The 15,791-nt window shown below is 42.0% G+C and overlaps 1 protein-coding gene across 1 annotated transcript in view; it reads left to right on the forward strand.

Moving 5' to 3' along the window:
* Nucleotides 1–15,791, forward strand: part of FBXW8 (F-box and WD repeat domain containing 8) — a 144,927-nt gene that overhangs the window by 48,461 nt on the left and 80,675 nt on the right. The window lies entirely within an intron of this gene.

A 15,791-nucleotide genomic window follows, 5' to 3' on the forward strand; every position in this document is an offset into this window, starting at 1 on the left:
CATTTTAAAGGGAAAAATGAGAAAAAAAAAAGAAAAAATACACTTTCTCCATTTCCATCCACTATAGTTTTCAAATAAACAATGTTACCATAGGTAAAATACACACATTGTATTTGCTAATTTGTCCTGGTTTTCTCAACATTTAAATAATGTTCCTAGTACAATGTATGGCGATAATATATTAGTTTCTGGTTTGTGTTTTTTGTTTTCTCATTGTACTCCATCAGTAATTAAAAGCCCTTATCTTCATGATTAACAGTAATACACTCTCATGGCATACATATTTTAAAAGCTAAGTCCCTAGGGTAACTATGTATTCTCTTTTCAATGCTGTCACTTTTGTTGTTTTTACAAGTATTTATTTGGGGGTATAGAGTACATGAAAATAACAGTTTTATTGCTTTTCATTCAGTTTTCCGGTAAAAAAAAATCACATGACTTATCCCTCAGTTGTCAAACACCACAAAATCTATTCTCTCACTTGTCACGGTTAAAATGATACCCTATATACATAATCAGATAGCTTATTGGGCATACAGCACACTGTTTACCACAAGTACGCCTATCTACTCCCCTGAGCTTCAGATGAAGTTTTGTGGGGAGTAGATAAGCGTAGCAAGGGTTTCAAAGTGGTTAATACATACCTGCATTATAAAGGACTTCATTTTTTTTTCTTTTTACACAAAAATGGAGAACACTTTACGATACCTTAAAAAGTAAATACAGTATTCTGCAAGAGGGGGTATTTTTGCATTATTTATGGAACAATAACATAAACAAATGCCAGGTAATATTGTTTATTGTTGTAATCACTTGGGAGGATTTTCTTACTGGGGTGATAAATGGCCTGTACTTTATTTTTACTTCAGCATTCATGTATTGGAAGGATAATAAGGAGTCATCAGGCGTGTATATTTACTTATTGATTTAGTGGAATTGTAGCCATTTTTCACCGGCTCTTCTCCTGAGATTAGCATCGGGCCGTGCCTTGCATGAATGTAATAGCGATGTGTTTGGATGAGGAGGCCGAGAGATGGAGAATCTTATGTTGATCATTAAAGTTTCATCAGGCAGTTACGATGCTTGTTTTCTGGGTCAGACCTCCAATCCCTTTTCATTTGAGACACAGTTGGCTGCGGTTACCTCACTCCCAATCAATGTTGTATACACTGGCCTTTCTACAGTTACATCTCCCGCAGGATCTCCTTAAAGACATAGGCCTTTCAGTCATCCATACTACGAACGTGGATTTTTTTTTTCTTTTGCGAGTTCACTTTGGGACAGGAGTCTTAAGCCTCTCTACTGATATGTTATATAATTACGATACAATGACAGTCGCCTTATACTAAGAGTGGCTCCTCTGTACTTTTAGAAAGCAGTACTTACTATGTTATTTTCCATTATGCAAATTGATGTCTGTGAATAAACATGTTCCGACTTAAGGGTGTTTATTTGAAAAATTATAATTTCTTATTTGTTCATAAACTCTCCATGCGTTATAATGGAGATATCTGTACTGTACAGTTTCTAAACTGTCCTAGAATATAGAGCTGAGGTGTGAATTTGGGTGCTGCCATGTACTTCTACAATGTATTACATGTACCATGTGTTAGAATTTAATAACAAAATGAAGAAAAAGGTTAACCTGGCACTGTTGGATTGCTTAAAGAGAACCTGTACTGAGTAAAAAATATTTAAAATAAACACATGAGGTAACTTGAAATGAACATTACATAGTTACCTTGCCATCAGTTCCTCTCAGAAGCTCACCATTTTCTTCTGACAATAATCCCTTCCAGTTCTGACAATATTTTGTCAGATCTGAAATATATCAGTTGCTGTCAGTAAAATATCAGTTGCTGTCAGTTATAGCTGAGAGAAAAACTGACGTACCAGGTAATGTCCATGCTTCCCTGTGGCTCAAGTGGGCGATATTACAGTTTAACAGTGTGCTGACCAGAAAGCTGTTATGGGGTAATGACCATTTTCAAAATGGAGGACGGAAAATTCCCTTGATCACAGTGGACAAACAGGATGCAGGAGAGGAGAAAGAGACTGAGGAGTAGACTACATGGAAGGTAAGTATGACTTGTGTATGCTTATTTTGACTTTTAATTTCAGTTCAGGTTTTCTTTAAGTGATATTTATTGGATCATTACAGTCAATTGATAGTCCTTACAGTTCACCAACCTGTCAGACCAGGCCTCGGAAGAAGCACAGATCGGCACAAAACGGCTGTCAGGCTTTGTGTGCCCGCACCCACTGCACTGACCATTCAACGAAACTTGGTGTGTGATCTCTATTATACTTCACCTGCATGCAGACTGACTAATGATCCAATAAACATCATGGAAGCAAGCGACAGTGCCAGGTTATCCTTTTTCTTCATTTTTGCATTTTTTTTTATACTTTTCAGTATTGCATTTAGAGCATGTTGTAGTCTCCCATAGCATACCAAGTTTATTCAGCCTCTCATCATACATGCTGGTCCTTGTGTGCCAACCCCCTTCCTCTTTTGCACTTTTTTTGTAGAATTGAATTTTGTACACTGCTTCAGTGAGCATCGGCCTGGAAGTAAGGATTCTGGCAAGTTGCTTTTGCTCCACGTTTGTTTGCACCTTGGTCAATCTGCCCTGCTGACTCATCAGGGACTAGAGGTGGTCATTGGGATGGTCAATGAGATAATTATGGCATGCATGCAAATTTCAAGCAGCTGGCATCTGAACTAATCATATTATCTTCCTGATGATTTTGGTTAGCTTAATTTCAACCCTGCATACAATTTGCATGATATTTGCATTTAAAGTAAAATCGATGTAAGAATAAACTGATGTGATAAACCGTTGCACAGAGGCGTAGCTAGGATTTTCAGCGCCCGGGGACAAAGACTATTAATGCGCCCCCCCAAAGTCAAGGATGCGGCGCGCCAAAAATGGGCGTGGTCACATAATAAATGTGGGCGTGGTTATGGGTGGAGCCAAATGTATATGGAGGTTAGCAGGCTCACGCTCACCCACCCTCCCTTAGTATGTACCTTCCAGCATGTTCCAAGACAAATTCAGCAATCATGAGCCCCCCCCCCCCATCAAGACAAATTCCGCAATCATGAGGCCTCCAACATAACCAACTCAGCAATCATGAGGCCCCCAACAAGACAAATTTAGCAATCATGAGGCCCCCAACAAGACAAATTCAGCAATCATGAGGCCCCCAACAAGACAAATTCAGCGATCTTGAGGCCCCCAACAAATCATGAGGCCCCCAACAAGACAAATTCAGTAACCATGAGGCCCCCAAAAAGACAAATTCAGCAGTCATGAGTCACATAAATAGACAGCATTTCACATAAATAGAATTCACATAGACACATAAAATTCACATAGACACCTCTCACCTGGCAGCAGTTCTCCAAAATACACTCAATCTGACGTGGTTCCCCAAAAATAGGTAGCCCCAGGTCTATAGTTGTCCCCAGAATAGGTGGCCAGCAGTATAGATGTCCCCAGAATAGGTGGCCAGCGGTATAGATGTCCCCAGAACAGGTAGCCAGGGGTAGAGATGTCCACAGAACAGTTAGCCAGGGGTATATGTGCCCAGTATATGTAGGCAGGGGTATGTGTGCCCAGTATATGTAGCCAGAGGTATATGTGCCCAGTATATGTAGCCAGGGGTATATATGCCCAGTATATGTAGCCAGGGGTATATATGCCCAGTATATGTAGCCAGGGGGTATATATGCCCAGTCCACGTAGCCAGGGGGTATATATGCCCAGTATATGTAGCCAGGGGTATATATGCCCAATATATGTAGGCAGGGGGTATATATGCCCAGTATATATAGGCAGGGGTATATATGCCCAGTATATGTAGCCAGGGGTATATATGCCCAGTATATGTAGCCAGGGGTATATATGCCCAGTATATGTAGCCAGGGGGTATATATGCCCAGTCCACGTAGCCAGGGGGTATATATGCCCAGTATATGTAGCCAGGGGGTATATATGCCCAGTATATGTAGCCAGGGGTATATATGCCCAGTCCACATAGCCAGGGGGTATATATGCCCAGTATATGTAGCCAGGGGTATATATGCCCAGTATATGTAGCCAGGGGTATATATGCCCAGTATATGTAGCCAGGGGGTATATATGCCAAGTATATGTAGCCAGGGGTATATATGCCCAGTATATGTAGCCAGGGGTATATATGCCCAGTATATGTAGCCAGGGGGTATATATGCCCAGTCCACGTAGCCAGGGGGTATATATGCCCAGTATATGTAGCCAGGGGGTATATATGCCCAGTATATATAGCCAGGGGGTATATATGCCCAGTCCACATAGCCAGGGGGTATATATGCCCAGTATATGTAGCCAGGGGTATACATGCCCAGTATATGTAGCCAGGGGTATATATGCCCAGTATATGTAGGCAGGGGTATATGTGCCCAGAGTAGGTAGCCAGGGTTATATGTGGCCAGAGTAGGTAGCCAGGGGTATATGCCCAGTATATGTAGTTAGGGGTATATATGCCCAATATATGTAGGCAGGGGTATATGTGCCCAGAGTAGGTAGCCAGGGGTATATGTGCCCAGAGTAGGTCGCCAGGGGTATATGTGCCCAGAGTAGGTAGCCAGTAGCCAGGGGTATATGTGCCCAGAGTAGGTAGCCAGAGGTATAGGTGCCCAGAGTAGGTAGCCAGGTGTCCCCCTCCCCAGCAGGAGGGGAGCAGCGCAGAGAAGAGGAAGAGCTGCTCTCTCTCCCTCGCTGTCCCCTCCAATGTCTGTCCGGTGGCTGGCAGCGGCGGGCGGAACTTACCTCCGTCTCGTCGCAGCGCCGGATAGATCTGCTGCTACTCCGGTCTGGTTCAGACCAGAGCAGCGGCTGCGCACCCGAACTTCCGGCCGGCGCTGGAGCGAGACGGAGGTGAGTTCCGCCCGCCGCTGCCAGCCACCGGACAGACATTGGAGGGGACAGCGAGGAAGAGAGAGAGCACCTAAGGTGAGGGAAGGAGGGGGGAGATGGCCCCCCTTCCCCACCGTCCGCACAGCTCTGTCTCTTCTCTGCGCTGCTCCCCTCAGCCCCGCAAAAAAAAAAAAAAAAACCCGAAGCTCAGCTGGGCGCCCTTGGGGACCCGGCGCCCCGGGGCACTTGTCCTACCCCGACCCCCCCTAGCTCCGCGCCTGCCGTTGCATCCATCCTCCTATGCCCAAAAATGACTTTTTTTTTTTAGAATTCCAAGGTTTTATTTTATGTTTAAACAAAGATGTTATATCGTCTCTGCTCAGTGGCAGTCTATTAAGTGTCCCAGAGCTCAAATACATTATTGATCTTTTTACAGTCACAAGTTGTTCTCTGAAGGAAAAAGTTTTGTGGCAGTAATTCCTGATCACTGAGTTTTATCTATCATTTAAATGCCTGAAGGTTAGCTCTCTTTCAGGCATGAAAAGTAAAAAAAAAGAACAAAAAAAAAAACAAAAAAAACCTCGGCCTAGTTATCAGTATGTTTGCTACTGTACATATACATTTTTATCTCATCATGTCACCTCAGGTGCACCATAACCCTCCTGGCGGTTAATTGTTCTGCGGCTGCGCGGCCGTGGGAGGTTTTTTTAAGCCTAATTTTTTTTTTATCATGTAGCTAGCCTAGCGCTAGCTACATGATTCCCCCCTCCCTGCGACCTCCCTCCCACCCCTCTGATCGCCGCCGGCGATCAAGCCCATCCGGAAATCCCGTTCTAAATGGGATTTCCTTCAGGGCTTCCCCCGTCGCCATGGCGACGAACGGAGTGAAGTCATCGACGTCGTGACTTCACAGGGAGTCCCGATCCACCCCATAGCGCAGCCTGGCGGCGATTGGCTAGGCTGCGCAAGGGGTATGCGGGGGGGGCTGTATCGCGGCGGGTAGCGGCGCATCGGCGGCGGCGATCGACCCAAACGCAGCAAGCAAAGTGCTTGCTGCGTGTTCGAAAAAAAAAAAAAAATTAGTCCAGCAGGGCCTGAGAAATCCTCCGGCGGCTTACCCCGAGCTCAGCTCGGGGTTACCGCGAAGAAGGTTAACCCAGAATTATTTGCATCTCTTCAACCTCTACCTGAGTCTTATATTCAAATTGGGAAAGTTTATACATTATTGGTCAGCATCTCCAAGCATTCCCCCAAAGTGCTAATGCTAGGTTCAGTGGTGTGTTGCAGTGCGACGTAATCGCTGCATTCTAATGCTCTAATGGGCACGTGGTGATATAACCATGTATGGCATCATGACATGCTGCATGCAGTGCTTTACCACAAAACGATGACAGTGACTCATACTTCATTGACTGTATGCTTCACTGTATGTGTCACGCGGATAACGTACAGCCCTGCTTTTCCGTTTTGTTCATTTCCTGCTGTTACTGGGAACGCAAAGCCCACTGTGAACCTAGCCTAAGACCTCTCTAAGCACCTCCACTTGGGATGTGACAAGTGTCTCAGCATTCCAGGACTGGATTAAAAAGAATAAACAAATGCTGGTGGGTGATAAAAGATTGCAACTGCAGCCTGTTCTATTTCTGCAATGACGTTTACTGCAATCAGACAATTAACAGTTGTGTGACTTTCTCTAATACACTGACTATCCTGGATTATATAAAAACAGGTGATCTCAGCGGAAGGTTTCTTTTTTTGTTGCGTCTAAATAATTATTTAGCACAAAACATAGAAAATAGTTCTTTACTTTTTTTTTTCTTCCCTTTGCATCCTTTGCACTTCTGGCATCCCTATTACAAATGCTGGGAAGTGCCCTGTGTCTTCCTGCATACATGTTCCAGGTAGGGCCCCTTTCACGCAACAGAATTTGTTGCACATCTAATGCAATTCAATGGCATGACATTTTACTTTTTTGTTTTGTTTTGTTTTTGGGGGCAGGGGAGTTTAACAGAAAAAAAATCAAGCTGGTATGTATCCTTTGTTTTTTTGCAACAGGCATACAATTTGTGTGTCAATGTGTAGATTCATAGAAATGCAGAAATATCTCATTTGTTACGCAAAATCCTCATCCGATTTTTAAGTTCATTAGATATATTCAGCTGTGAACTAACTTACTTGGTATGCACAAGAAATCATATTCCAAAAAATCGCTTTCAAACCGTACACAAAAGAATATTCTGAACTGTAAAATCATAAAAGTCAGAATCGCATAAACAAAGTCCAGGTATCTCTGATAAGTGTGTTGTAAGAACTACAGCTAGCTAACCTGTTTTTCCATAAAGGATGTGCAGAATCCGCTGTTTTTTCTCTACAGTCTCCTATGCTCCTAAATAAAAATACATGCATTATAACAGGAATGCCATACTAGTATACTTTGTGCTGTACTTTTTATAAAGTACAACTTGCTGGCAATGAAAGTTGTCAGGTGTTATACCACCCACCTGCCTCATTGTCCTGAACTTAATTTCCCGTACTAGATGCCTCATCTGTCCTTCCATATGCTTGTCGTCTTATTTTCTCCGCCAAAGACATGACATCACCATTAAAAGATCATATTACTAAACAAAAGAGTGGCTTCCAGTTACAGTAAGTGTTCAGTGAACACTGACAACCTCACCCTGAAGCAGAGGAGGGGCTGAGAGAGATGTTAAGATATCCATAAAGAAACCCATAGTGTCATCCCCACCTCAGCCCATTCCTATCTCTTTCAAAGGAGCTTTTTAATGCCTTGGGGGCATCGTAATGTAATATATCTGTTACCTCAACTCGCAGAGGGGATTATATTTGGAATAGTAGTGCTTATTTGAAGGTTACCTTGGCAAGTTCTTTTGAGTATTGCATATTTATAGTCATATTCTATAGTATGCTTGCCACTAACTGTCAAAACTGTTGTTAAACTGGTTTCTTTATAGTTACATTTAAACGACCTCAGTATTTAAATTTTACTGTTACTATACTATGATTGTCTACAGTGCATAAGGCTACTGCAATTGAGTGTGTTTACATGAAACTGGGATGAAAAGAGTGGTAGCTTCCTTGTTTTGCTAAATATAAGCTTCTGACCTATCTGAGACTGCAGCAAATAAAACTATGGGCTGGTGCACGCCAAGCGTTTTTGGTAGCGTCTTCAAAACCGATGCCGCCTGTGAAAACGCTTGGCTAATGTATCTCAATGGGATGGTGCACACCAGCGGTTTGAGGTTTTTAGCAAACCACAAACGTGGCTGCTGCAGCATTTTTGCGGTTTGCAGATGCGTTTCTGCCTCAATATAAAGTATAGGAGAAGCTCAAACCGCTCTGAAAAACGCTAGATCAGAGCGTTTTTCAAGGCATTTTTGTTACAGAAGCTGTTCAGTAACAGCTTTACTGTAACAATATATGAAATCTGCTACACAAAAATGCTGCAAAACATGCTAGGCATGTTTAGAAAATCTCTCTAAACATGCCTAGAATCACTCTGAAAATCTGCTTCAAAAACCTCTAGCGTTTTGCAGATCTGCTAGAGATTTTTGGTGTGCAGTGGGCCTATTTGTGTAGTGTGGGAAAGAGTTGGCAGCCTATGAGGTTTTTATTGCTTTTCCTTGTTTCCTGAATGTAAAATACCCAAATGTGAACAGATAGCAATAAATAAAAAATACAAGAAGCTCTAATATATTTCCAAACTATCTAAAAAAAATTTGTTTTCTGGATTGCAAAGGAACTAGAAAAGAGGAATCCCCGACCCTCATTGGAAAGTAGTATGACATTTTAAGTATACCACATGACCTATAGCAGCTAGTGACAGGCTGAGGTTTCAGTCCAGCCTCCGTTAAAAAACTACAGCTGATTGTTCTGTGTGTTAACGCGGATGGAGGGGGAACCATCTACTTGCCTATAGTTGCAAAGAAAGACAAAAGAAGTAGGCACAGTGGATATCCGCCTTAGGGAGGGTTTCACTTCCTGGTATCAGAGTACAGGGTATCACCTTTTGCGTGCTCAGATGGATAAAATAGATATATTTCACTTCACTTCAAAGAACAGAAAAAATCTGGCACTGCATCAAGGTTTCTTATTTTGACAGTTTTAATTTCCATTCACGTACAAACAAATCCATTTCATGATGTCAACAAAACCTTCTACTGACATACCCTTCCCACCCTGGCTGTGGGGCAATGTGGGGACGGCAGCGGCCTGCCTGACGACCGTTTCGCTCAACGAGCTTCCTCTGAGGCTCCGTGCGCGGTGTTCACCCCATTACGGGGAATTTTATACTCACGGGCGTGAGCTCCGTGTTCCGGGCACGTGACGCCGCTACGTATCACTTCCTGTTGACGTCGGCCGTGCGCACACGTCCCACTGGACGCATGTCACGCGTACCTCCAAACAGGAAGTAAATCCGCGTCACCTCCCGCCCTAGTCCGCCATGCACATGCGTCCCATTGGGCGTACGTCATGCGTACATCTGGACAGGAAGTGTATGCGTTCCACCGTGGATAGCTTTGATCCAATACATATTTGGATCTCCATATCCTCCACTAGATGGTGCTCAAAACATACAGAAAGGCCCTGTATACCTACACTTTCTCATCTATACAGATTTACAATAAAAACATACTTTTAATTCAAACCTTTTTTAAAAATCTGTGATTAGCTTACCTGGGGCTTCCCTCAGCCCCCTGCAGACGATCGGAGCCCTCGCAGCTCCGGTCCGATCCTTCTGGACCTGCTGGCGACGACTTCCGGTTTCGCCGTCACCGGCCGAAAGGCATGGGAATGCGAGTGATTGTTTGCGTTCCCAGCCTGTATATCGCCCCCTATGCTGCTATTGCGGCCTCCTGGCCGCAATAGCAGCATAGGGGGCAATATACATGCTGGGAATGCGAACAATCTCTCGCGTTCGCATGCCTGTCGGCCGGTGACGGCGAAACCGGAAGTGTTCGCCGGCGGGTCCTGGGCCATCGGAGCGGAGCTGCGAGGGCACCGATCGTCTGCAGGGGGCTGAGGGAAGCCCCAGGTGAGTTAATCACAGATTTATTTATTTTTTTTGACTTTAGGTTATCTTTAAGTAGAGTTTTTATATGTCATTCAGGTCCATTTCCTCATTGTTCTGCCCATATTATGCCTTTTTCATTTTTCCGTTTTTAGAGGGAAAGCAGTTAACCTACCAGCTATGTTTCTTGGTTTTGGGACAAAGTCAAAGCAATCGAAGCACATTTGCAAAAGCATGGAGAGAGCATTCATACTCTGTTCAGATTGTGTGCCTAATGGGATGGAATGCAGGGGCCATAGACCTTGTGCACAAATGCATAACTAACAAGCATGGTAATTGCTGTTAAATACAGGGTTGTGAAAAAGTATTTGCTCCCTTTCTAATTTCTTCTTCTTTGCAACAGGTAATGGTTTTTGATCTCCAGACAAATGTAGTATGATACAAAATAATAAACACAAATTTTTTTTTTTTTTAATTCTTCTTTAATTGTGTACATTTGGTTTGATGTTTATGCAGCTTTAAAATGGACCAATCGAACCCCACCAAGGTTTAATTTGATTGGTCCTTTATCAAGCTGCATATATTTGCATATAGAATTCGCATAATCCTGCATCATTCGGAATTATTTGCATGTTATTGACCATCCCTGTTGTTTATCACCATTATTTCTCTGTAAATAGCTTTACCTATTACATGTTACATTGTGAACTGTTTTATAGCTATACTTTTCAGAAGTTATAGACATTCACATTTGACAGGTTTTTATACTTTTAATTTTTTTTTTTTTTAATGTTTTTTTTTTTTTTTGATCATGCATTGCAGTCAGTGCTTCACCTGAGTAATACAATATTATCCTTACCTTAGCCATAAACACATGGCATCTATATTGACAGTTATTTAGTCAGATAAAACTTTTGCATGTTTTCTGTAGAATATAATGCAAAGGAAAAATCACATTCTTCCTAAATATATTATTCCACCTTTTTTCGTGGCTTTCTTTTTCTTTCTAAAATGTTAAAATACTTCTTCAGCTAATAGTTTAAATGTCCATGTTTGCAAGGCTATGGATTCATCTACAACTAATGAACGTTGATCAGCTGCACCTTTAAGGTGTTGATAGTGGCAAAATCGTAAAATGGCTAAAAATGTGTTCGCCAAAATTGAGTGCCCAACGGCTGACAATTAGCCGGCCTGTCAGCACCACTTCTCCATCATTTGATTGTGGCTGGCATGAGACCTTGATGAAGACATCTGGGGCCCTGGAGGGAGATTGCGGCTATTTTTCTCCCACCACTGGACCTCTTTGTACTGGATGATATTTGTCTGTGCATTAGCCAGGCTGGCTTGAAAGCTGGCATGGCACGTTGTCTGTCCTGGACACTTCATCTTTGCTTTTTCAATGCCACTACATTTGGGGCACAGTCCAGCTCACAACTGCAGTCCTTTATCTCTTAAGCGCCAGTTTTATATAATGAAAACTTTTTTTCCCTTTACCTCTACTTTGTTGGTCAAGCCTTATCTCGCTTTGGAAGGCTGGGACACTGTGGGGACTTTGCCAGAGTAGCCCACTGGTTCCAGGAAATGCATTAGACAGATTCTGCTACCATGCTGCTCAGCTGTCACACAGCTACTCAGCTGCTATATGTGTGGAAACACACAACCAGGCTGTCTCCTAATGAGGCATGTTACACAAATATCACCAACTGTGCCATGTCACATGTCAGATTCCACACTATATCTCCAAAATTATTAGCACCATGATCAAACAATAAGACAAATAGACTAGATATTGGTTGCAAATAGGCAAGGCGGCATATTTCATCCCTAATGTGGTCTCTTGTGTGTTGGTCAGTGGAAGTTTTGTGGTGACAATGACTTAAAACCCTTGCTGGACACACATAATGGGCTCTATTCACAAAGCTTTTTCACCTGTTTTCACCTTATCTGTACCTTATAAAGCTCCCAAAGAGCAAAATTATAATATAATTAAGGCAAGAAAGGTAATATTGAAATGAAGTTAATCGGGAACAACTTACTTTGACTGATTATTTTGCTTGTAAATGTGCTGAAAGGTTATTTTTATCACTTAGGTGATAAATAAGTAGTTTAATGACAAGTTTTGTGAATAGAGCCCAATGTGGTTTAGATCCACATTTGTGAAATGCACATTAGAATGAGAAGTTTAAAAAAAAAATGAGATTGTGGCTTATGGTGATAGTGACCTGGAAATAGATAATATTTTCAAAGGACAACTGAAGTGAAAAGAATATGAAGGCTGCCATATTTATTTCCTTTTAATCAATACCAATTGCGTGGCAGCCCTGCTGATGTCTTTGGCTGCAGCAGTGTTTGAATAACACCAGAATCAAGCATGCAGTTAATCTAGTCAGATCTGACAATAATGTCAGAAGCACCTGATCTGCATATGCTCGATCAGGGTCTATGGCGAAAAGTATTAGAAGCAAGGGTTCAGCAGGTTATCCAGGCATCTGGTATTGCTTAAGGCTGCTTTCACAGTGGGACGTTACAGGCGCACATTAGAGCAGCCTGTAACGCAGCCCAACGCACAGTAATGAAAAATCAATGGGCTGTTCACAGTGCCCACGTTGCGTTACATTGTATCATTGATCACGTGGTCTCCGCATCGCACAGCACAAAAAAGGCGCACCAAGAGCTACATAATGCAGCTCTTGGTAGCGTCGTCCTCCAGCACCACCAGGCGCTGCGTTAGGGGCATGTTATGCGACCTATAACGTCCCCTAAAACGCAACGTCCTGGTGGGAAAGAAGCCTAAAGAGGAGATGTCAGCCATACTATCTCAGTAAAAAAAAAAAAAACAAAAAAACACACATATAAGTAGATAAATACTTGCTCTACATACATATGTATTGCACTGTCCACATTTTGATTTTAGTGATTTTTCTATGGTGGTAAAAAAAAAATCCTTTTAGTATTCTCCATATTAACTGTGTCTATCTTGAAGCCAATCCTGATGTCATATCCTCCCTTACTCTCCTCTGCCTAATTGTTTATGCATTGTCCGCCCTCCTCCCAGTCTTCAGGCACTCCCACCCAGCTCTGCAATAGAAAGTGTATTGTCTTAGCATGAGAAATATTGGCCAATGGAGAAGAACAGAGGCGTAGCAGGGGAAAACGGGGGAAAGAGGCTTCAGCCAATCAGGCTGCAATAGTTAAGTCTGAGAGGACAGTAAAGAAGCAAAAAAAGGCAACCCAGCATGCCCTACAACTTCCGTTGTGTACCATATAGGAGTCAGGTAAACAGGGGAATGATCATTTATCAACAAGCAAAGTATTAGTGATTTTTTTTCTTTTTTTGCCTGGTTAGCATCCTTATTACTTGTTTACCAGGTAAAAGTAAATAATTGATTTTTTTTACTTTATGCCCGACAGTTACACTTTAAAGCATTTTGTATACTGAATGCATCCTCTTCATTTCATGGGTGATGTATAGAATCATATTTTATTTAGTTGGTAGACTGCACAGACTCCCACCTCACATAAGTATTCATTTTAAAGCCTTGCTCCAGACAATTTTTTTATTTGGTTTTGGATTGTTGGGAAATGAATTAGAGCATTCTTTTTGTCTGTGTGAAGAGGTACAATCTTTACTATTGTACATAGGTTGTTATAGCTGTCCTTTGCTTTGACCTGTGGATCTAGGTATTACAAAGCTAATGTGGCCTCTGAGACTGAGCAGTTCACCAGCATGGAAGAACCCAGGGATCTTTATTAACCTGGATGTTTGTCCCTCATCACTCTTTCCAAAGTCAGCAGAATGCTTTGTCTTGATTTTATTTTTGCTTCCGGTTTTGTCTGCTCATTGAGAACATCCAAATAACAACGCAATGGTTCAAAGTAGTTGCATCTGTTTGTTGTTTTTCATCAAACAATACGAGTTTCCCAGAAGTTAGCTATATAAATTATCATAGTTCCTATTGATGTGAACATATAAAAATCTTATATTTTCTATTTTAGACCAGCTTATCTCCTCATAGGGGTTTTCAAGATTTACTTTATTTCCAAAAGCACTTAGTGAATAGCGATTGCTCTATCCAACTGCCAAAAAACTGTGCAGTGAGCAGGGAGGCTGGCCAGCATATTTGTATAAATCCTTTTCAGGGAATGCCTTTATAAGGAAAAAGGCCATGCTGAGAATCCCCCATGAGGAGATAGGCTAGTCCAAAACCTGTCGGTTCTGTCAGATTTCTACTACCTACTATAAGTAACAGCAACATAGGAGAAAAGTTATTTAGGTCTCATTTTACACTGGGAACAATGTACTTATTTGAATGTGTTTACATGTGCTTTAAATTGTACACTTTTTCGCCAAAGCGCCTCTTTAAATCATATAAAATAGGCAGTTGTACTTGCCTGGGACTTCTGCCAGCCCCCTGCAGTCGCCCTGTGCCCCCGCGCCGGTACCTAACGATCTGCGGTTCAGCTTCGCTTTCAGCCACTGCACAGCCTTGGCTGCACATGTCCTTATTTGCGCTCCTGTCGCTGGTAGCGTCCTGCAAAGGCGCAGTAGAGATTTTCTTGTGCGTGAGTATTCTCTGGTTGCCCTGATTTCTTCCTAAAACCCAAAAGCATACAAGTAGTGTAGTTGGATCTCCTTCAAAATTGGACCTAAAGTTTTGTAGGCCCATTAGACTGTGAATGTATTAAGCCATTAACCTCCCCAGCGGTATGGACAGAAATGTCCATCCATAAAAACATGCTGTGAACAGTATAAAAGTGCATACACACCAATACTCTCCTGCACTGTATACTAGACCCTTGCTTGACACATTTTGACAAGTTACAGGAAAAAAAAAAAGTTTTAAAAATAAATTGTATCACTTTTTGCAAAGAAATCCTGGGAAAATTGAACGCCGGGGAGGTTAAGTATTTATGATCGCTTTTCACCCAAAACAATCATTTATGATTGTCTAGGCTGACAGACTATTAAGCATGGACAGGTGACCCCCTAAGATAAGGTTCATATTCGTGTCAGAGGAAAAAAAAATCTCTTTATTTACCACGTCTTTGACTCCAATGTCTGACAATATTTTTTTTTCCTTTACTAGCAGGGCACTAAATGACTAAAATTGCTTTGTTTTACAATATTAATTAATTGTTTAGTCAATGTTTGCTCATTGTAAAATCTTTCCTGATTTACATTCTGAAATGTATCACCAGCAGTCACCTCTGTACTGCTGGTAGGTGCATCACTGTGAAATGTTTGTTTGCTGGTTTACTAGAATGCTGTAGGAGGAGAATCCTGCATAAGAAACAGCCTAGGCTAAACCTCACCGGAGGGTGGGGCTACATACGAATATACAGCCATATATAGACATAGGAAGTGTTTCTGATGCTGAAACCAGAATTAATGTAAAAGTAGGTATTCTGACCTGAATAGTTATTATATTCCACTACAGTATATATCATTGTCGGCTACTGAACTCTTTTAGCCCTCCACTTGTTGCTCTGGTTCTGTACCTATCAGTCACTCCAATGGCTGCCTTCCATACAAATGATACAGTTCAAGCTTCCAGCTCATGCTTTCAACACTCTTCAACCTAGTTCACTCATGCATAAAGGATTTTACTTGGGTTTCTGTTCTATGGAACTCCTTTCTGCATTTTATTTGACACTCACCCACCCTTGAAATATTAAAAAGCAACCTAGAAACAGCTCTTCTGGTTATAGAACATTTAGCCATCTATTGGTCAGTTTGTATATTGTCCTTCATTATTCAGTAAGGAACATTACCACTTCATATTCAGTTTACAGTGTGCTCCCGAACCGATCCTTTCTTCAGTTCTCCCCTTAGATTGTAAGCTATTTCGGACATGGCT

The sequence above is a fragment of the Hyperolius riggenbachi genome, chromosome 1 (genome assembly GCF_040937935.1).
Source record: "Hyperolius riggenbachi isolate aHypRig1 chromosome 1, aHypRig1.pri, whole genome shotgun sequence".
NCBI lineage: Eukaryota > Metazoa > Chordata > Amphibia > Anura > Hyperoliidae > Hyperolius > Hyperolius riggenbachi.